We start from the raw sequence: 7,357 nt of genomic DNA, 5'->3' as shown, positions 1-7,357 counted from the left end.
AAGATAGTCCATGCCCCTATTCTTGAATTATCTCATCCACTTTGACGAGGTGAGAAGTTAGGCAAAAAGAATGGTGTTAAAATAACTATAGATTTCTTTTAAGTCATAAGCATCAAAAAACTTAAAATCAGTCCCAAACATTGATTAGTGATAATACAAAAATCATAAAATTTTTAGTGGGTCAACCAACCATATACCTATCTTCACTGCTCTTGATGAAAAATGCATAAGCTAAGGGACACGAAACTATTGATTTGGTTTGAAATATTAACTGGCTTGAAATATTAACTCTGTTTCTCTATCATAAGTTCTCAACTCCAACTACCCAAAGTCACCTAAAAAAACTTTGTGAAAGTGCCACTGCCATGATCCCACCACAGACTAAGCAAATGGGATTTTCATGGAGGTGTAGAAAAAGCAGAGCTATGAATCTATAATTTAAAATATATCCTTAAGTGACTCTTAACTGTGAGTCTCATGCCTCCTTTCCCTTACTTATTAACAGGATTATCACTGAGCGTTGGAGGCAGTTGCAGGTGGGAGGCTGTATATAGTTCAAGGACTTTCTTATCACACAGACCACAGAGGGAAGAGACAGGAAATGTGAACTCTTGTTCTTCTCATTAAGTGCCTCACCCATAAAGAACTGCATGTCCCTCCTCCATATCATTATCTTGATGGGTGGATTTAGATTTTGGTGCATTTTTCACAAAGCTTATATTCAACTAAAATCGTGTTTTTGTTAAGTGCCACTGAGCTGATTCCAACTCATAGCGACCCTTTACAGGGTTTCAGAGGAGCAGCTGGTAGGTTTGAACCATCAACCTAGTGATTTTCAGTTCAGTACTTATCCTACAGGGCCACACCAGGAGTCCATAAAATCATGATGTTAGGTAAAGTATAACTGGTCTTTGCATAAAGTGTTGACAACACTCTTTGCTTGTATTTAATGTATTATTTTATATTTCTTATTTCCTAAAATACTGATTTTAAAGTTTATGTTAGCCAAAAGTGGCTTTTGAAACAAGATTCTAAGAATAAAAGTTTCCTTGTAGAAGAATTGAAAGTCCTTACTCAGTGGTTTCACTAGATAAACTTTATAGCCATTTTGCAAATGCAGAGAAGCAGATGCCAGTCCAAAGTGCATCTCTGCTTCTAATTCATATAAAAGTTAGACTTTATACACAAAGGAAAATGGATTCTACTTAAAATGAACCCCACCAACATGTCCTCAGTCTTTTAGTATTAATTACTTGTATTTAATTTTTATAGTATATTACTTAAAGCCACATTCTTCATTTTGAATTCTTTCTGGATTTCTGACCTCAAGATTCATGGTTCAAATAAAACCAGATTCAGAAATTGTTGGAACTATAAATCAAAAACTAAACTATGTTCTGAACTGAAGGCTGATCCAAAAGTGTTTTAATATTAATAATAATAAAATAGAGCATTACAAAAGCTAGAAACCTATAGCAAAAGTTGAATGCTAATGAGGTCTAGCATTGAATGAAGATTTACCGACAAGACCATGAGTTTTGCATTAAAGAAATAATCCAATTTGCTTCATCTCAATGACTGAAATCCCCTCTATGGAATAGCAGTCATCCCACTTTCTCCCTATGGCTCTTATTTCCATTCCACACACTTTCCCATCCCTTCTCACTTTGCCCTAAGTACATGTTTGCTCCTTTGATTTTGAATAATTGGCTTTCCATCATCCATAGTGAGCATACCATACTAATGTTGCTATTCCACCTATATACCTATCTACAGCTTGACTAAAAGTTGAACCTCTAAGGTGAGTTACTTTCCAGACCTGAGTGTCATAGTCTTAGGTTCCTTCAGACTCTTTCTGACAAATAAGCCTGATCTTTTAATTTTTTAGAATAATTTTGAGTTTTGTTCCATACATTCTGCCACTCAATTTGGGACCTTCTAATGTGAACCTTTTCAGAGAAGTTGGTAGTGGTAGATGGTCATGATCTAGTTCTTCTGGTCTCAAGGAGACTGATGTTCACTGTACCATTAGTCTGTTGGACAAATTGATTCTAAGCATTTTCATTTCTCATCATCCTTCTTTCTTCCACACTTGGAGAGACCAATAGCTGCACCTTAGACATCTGTTCATGAGCTATCAAGATTCCAGATGCTACTTGCCTGAATAGGATGTAGAATATTGTCTTTATCTATCTCTGTGCAACCAATTAATTTCAGTCAATGTAATGTCTTCCATGTTCCTCCATGGTGTTTTGCAGATTCTTAGTTATTCTTCAATGTTGTGCTGGAGTCCATAATATGTATAAAGATTGTTCAGACATTCCTCTGTTGATGGGCATCTAGGGTGTCTTCATATTTTTGCTATTGTGAATAATACTGCAATGAACAGTATCTACCCAATACAGACATTATTGGGTCATATAGTATTTCTATTTCCAACCTTCTGAGAAAGTGCTATACCGTTTTCCACAGAAGTTGCACCACTTTGCAGTCTCAACAGCAGTGTAGAAGGGTAACATACACAGCCTCTCTAGCAAATGCTTTCTAACAAAGGATTTTCTGTTTTTTAATTTAATTTTATTTGTCATTCATGATAAGGTAAGATGCTATGTTATTGTTGTTTTGATTTGCATCTCTCCATATGGCTACTAATCATGAGCATCTCTTCATATGTTTGCTGGCCACCTGAATGTCTGCTTTGATGAAGTGTCTGTTAATGTTCTCTGGCCATTTTTTAATTAGATCAATTTTCTGTTTATTATTGAAGTGTTAAAGTGTTCTACAAATTTTAGAGAATAATCCCTTGTCTAATTGTTTGATTGTATGATCTAACATACAATCAATATACATTTATAAATACCAGTGATTGCAATACAAAAGTAGGAAACAAAAAGAAAGGATTGATAGTTGGAAAACACAGTCTTGGTAACAGAAATTATATTGTAGATCTTATGAGAAAAAATTTTTAAGAAAATAGGTTATTCTTACAAATATATTTTAACAACAACATAAAACTTGACTATATACATAAAACTCACCAGATAGAATACAGAAATCAAACTGACTACATCTGCAAAAAGAGAGTGGAAAAGCTCAATATTATATGTCAAAACAGCCAAGAGGCAATCTGTGGAATAGATCATCAATTGCTTATATGCAAGATCAGAGTAGACTGGGGAAGACTGTGGAAAAGACCATCAATTACTCATATGCAAGTTCAAAGTGACACAGAAAGAAAAAAATGTTAAATCTAAAAGAGCCAAAATATGACCTTGAATATGTATCTAAATACAGAGACCATTTCAAGAGAATATTTTATGCATTAGACATGAAAGACTGAAGATGAGAAGAATTATGAAGTGACATCAAAAGCATCATACTTGAAAAAAGCATTAAGTCATTAAAAAGACAGGAAAGAAAGAGAAGATCAAAATGGATGTCAAAAAAGACTCTGAAACTTGTTCTTGAGCATAGAGAAGAGAAAGCTAATGAAAGAAATGAACAGGTGGAAGAACTGAACAGAAAAATTTAAAAGGAAACTTCAGAAGACAAAGTCAAAAGTTATAATGAAATGTACAAGGACTTGGAGTTAGAAAATCAAAAGGGAAGAACATGCTCAGCATTTCTCAAGAAGAGGGAACTGAAGAAAAATTCAAACCTTGACTTGTGGTATTTAAGAATTGTATGGACAAAATATTGAATGATGTAGAAAGCATCAAAAGAAGATGGAAGGAATACACAGAGTCACTTTACCAAAAAGAAAAAAATATATATGTCAATTTCAACTATTTTAAGAGGTAGAATATTATCAAGAACCAATAGTACTAAAGGACAAAAATCCAAGCTGCATGGAAAGCATTAGTTAAAAACAAGTCTCCAGGAATAGTCAAAATACATACTGAAATTTTTAAATAAACTGATTCAGCTGTTGAGACACTGATTCATCCAAATGCCAAGAAGTTGGCAAGGCAGCTGCCTGTTCAACCTATAGTACGAGATCCATATTTGTGCCCATTCCAAAGAGAGATGACCCAATGGAATGCAGAAATCATTGGACAAGATCATTAATATCACATGCAAGTAAAATTTTGCTGAAGACAATTTTAAAATAGCTGAACCAGTACATTAACAGAGAACAGCCAGAAACTTAAGCTGGATTCAGAAAAGGACATTGTTGACATCAGATGGATCTTGACTGAAAGCAAAGAGTACCAGAAAGATATTTATTAGTGCTTTGTTGACTATACAAAGGCTTTTGACTCTGTAGATCATAACAAACTATGGATAATATTATGAAGAATAGGTATTCCAGAATAGTTAATTGTGCTCATGAGGAACCTGTCCATAGACCAAGATATACTCCTAACAACAGAACAAGGGGATGGATACTGGATAGTTTGAAACCAGGAGAGGTGTGTACCTGGCTTGTATCTTTTCATGATACTTTTTCAATCTGTATGCTAAGCAAATAATCCAAGAAGCTGGAGTCTATGAAAAAGAACATGGCATTAGAATGGGAGGAAAATTTACTAACAACCATACCATGTGCAGATGATACAACATTGCTTTTTGTAAAAGAAGATCAAAGACTCCAATCTTCAGTATGGATTGCACTTTAATGTAAAAAAAAATTAAAATCTTCACAACTGTACCAATAAATAACATCATGATAAATGAAGAAAAGATTGAGGTTGTAAAAGACTTTATTTTGCTTGAATCCACAATTACCACTCATGGAAGCTACAGTCAAGAAATCAAAAGACAAACTGCATTAAGCAAATCAGCTGCACATGACCTCTTTAAAGTGTCCAAAAACAAAGATACATGTTTGAAGACTAAAGTGCACTTGACCCTAGGCATGGTATTTTCAATCGTCTCATATGCATGTGAAAGTTGAACAATAAGGAAGATCAAAGAAGAATTGATGCTTTTGAGTTATAGTGTTGCAGAATATTGAAAGTACCATAGTCTGCCAGGAAAGCAAGCATCTATGTTGGAAGAAGTATGTAATCATCTCAGGTATAGACACAGATTCGTATAAAAACAAAGCAATAAATACTTAGAAGAGGCAAATAAAGTTTACAAAAATTTCTAATCTGTGTTTTCCCTTCCACATTAGATCATAGTCCATCATGCTGCTTCCATATTTCATCTTCACAGGGGAAGAAAGCCTCATGTTTCTCCCACAGAGCCTCTGGCAGGCTAGAATCATGGACCTTGTGGTTTGCAGTAGTCCAGTGTTTATCTTATGGACTTCCCTATAGATGTATGAATATTATCCTATTACAGACACATTGTACTTTCAGATAGATCTTGAAATGTTCTTTTTGTCAATCTCAGCATAATAAACTATATGATTGTCTGATTCAAGATGGCCAAGACCATTTTTGACAATTTCCAATTTTCCTAGATTCATACTTCATACATCCCATGTTCTGATAATTAATGGGTGTCTGCAGTCTTTTCTTCTCATTTTGAGTTGTGCCCAATCAGAAAATGAAGTTCCAAAAAGCTTTACTTCATTCATGTCATCATGGTCAACTCTACTTTGAGTAGGCCCCTCTTCCTCAGACATACCTTGAGTGCCTTTCAATCTTACGGTCTCATCTTCAGGAAGTATATCTTCCAATATTATGGTACCATTCATAATGCTTTCATTTTCTGACATAATATCTGACAATGTTCCACTGATTTTCAATGGCTAAACATTCAGAGGGAGCCCTGGTGTGGTGCTGTGGGTTAATGTGCCAGATTGCTAAGCTGTTTGAACTGCCAGGTTGGCTGTTCAAGCTCATCAGCTGCTCCTCAGAAACCCTACACAGGGTCGCTGAGTCAGAGCCTACTCCATGGCACTTACCACCACCAACAATAACAAACATTCAGAAGTAGTCTTCCTCTTCTTCCTCCTAGTCTATCTTAATTTGGAAGCTTAGCCAAAACATGTCCACCATGGGTAACCCTGCTGGTATTAAAAATACTAGCATCATAGCTTCTAGCATCACAGCAACATGCAAGCCATCACAGTACTACAAACTGATATATATATACAAACTGGATATATATACATGTCATCTGCTAAATTATGATATGTGTTATCAGTTTAATTTATTTGAATTAAAAGTAAATGTATGATGAGTCAGGGTGGTGGAGGTCTATCTTTGGCTACTGGCTCCTGTTTTGACAGTGAAGATGTCTCTGCCTGTCAGAAATAGGAAGGTCATTTATTATTCATAGTTTCAGAATCCGATAATGCTGATGAAGATATTGAAAGAGATTTGGGCCCTCCAACTAAGAAAATGCAATTATCGCCTTGAGAAACTAAAAATAAGAGGCATTCTGGAAAGAATTCACAGGAAGGCAGTGAGGACTCGGAATAAAAACATGTGAAGACCAAGAAGGATGACTCTCACTCAGCAGATGAAAGTGAAGATGAAAAAGATCATAAAAATGTATGCCAGCAACGACAGGCAGCTTCTAAAGCAGCTTCTAAGCAGAGAGAAATGCTTGTGGAAGATGTGGGCAGTGAGGAAGAACAAGAAGAAGAGGACTAGGTACCATTCCAAGAAAAAGATTCTGGCAGTGATGAAGATTTCCTAATGGAAAACGACGATGACAGTGACTATGGCAGTTCAGAAAAGAAAAAACAAACAACAAAATGATGGTTAAGAAATCCAAACCTGAACGAAAAGAAAAGAAAATGCCCAAGCTCAGGCTGAAGGCAGCAGTGACGTCAAGTCCAGTGAAAGGTAAAGGGAAAGTTGGTCACCTCACAGCTTCAAAGACATCAAAGGAAAAGACTCCTTCTCCCAAAGAAGACAGTGAGGAACCAGAAAGCCCTCCAGAAAAGAAAACATCTGCCAGCCCTCCACAAGAAAAAGCTGGAGATGAAGGGTCTGAAGATGAAGCCCAGTCTGGGGATGATTAAAAGTGATGATGGTTTGGGGAGAGATTTTATTAACAAAGAAAGAGGAGAACCTCCTTAAGCTAGAACATGGTTTAGCTATGGCTTGAAAGATGGGCTTTGAATGCTTGTTTCCATTTGTGGACTATAACATTTTCTCTCTCTCTCTCTCTCTCCATTTTTTTTGTTGTTGTTGTTGTTTGTTTGTTTGTTTTATAAGAAAAGCATTGTATGTGTAAGTTACTTTTTGATGTCATCTTCTCTTTGCCACCCACTTCCCACCCCACCCCCGGTCTCCAGTGAAAGCCATGCTAAATGAATCACCAGATTGATCACTCCATCTCTTTATTTTAATGGAAGGCATACCACAGTGGTAGAGCAATAAGATTTAAGAAGAACACTATAAACCTTTTGCTTTTTGCTAAATAATAACAAGTTGAACAGTAATCAGAAAGT

General features: G+C 35.8%; 1 pseudogene; it reads left to right on the top strand.

Annotated features, from left to right (window-relative positions):
* Positions 1 to 6,189: 6,189 nt before the first annotated feature.
* On the top strand, positions 6,190 to 6,925 carry LOC102835808 (annotated as a pseudogene).
* The last annotated feature ends 432 nt before the right edge of the window (positions 6,926 to 7,357 follow it).

The sequence above is a fragment of the Chrysochloris asiatica genome, unplaced genomic scaffold (assembly GCF_000296735.1).
Source record: "Chrysochloris asiatica unplaced genomic scaffold, ChrAsi1.0 scaffold00600, whole genome shotgun sequence".
Lineage (NCBI taxonomy): Eukaryota > Metazoa > Chordata > Mammalia > Afrosoricida > Chrysochloridae > Chrysochloris > Chrysochloris asiatica.
The sequence above is the reverse complement of the archived record's forward strand: the minus strand, read 5'-3'. Positions and strand labels throughout refer to the sequence as shown.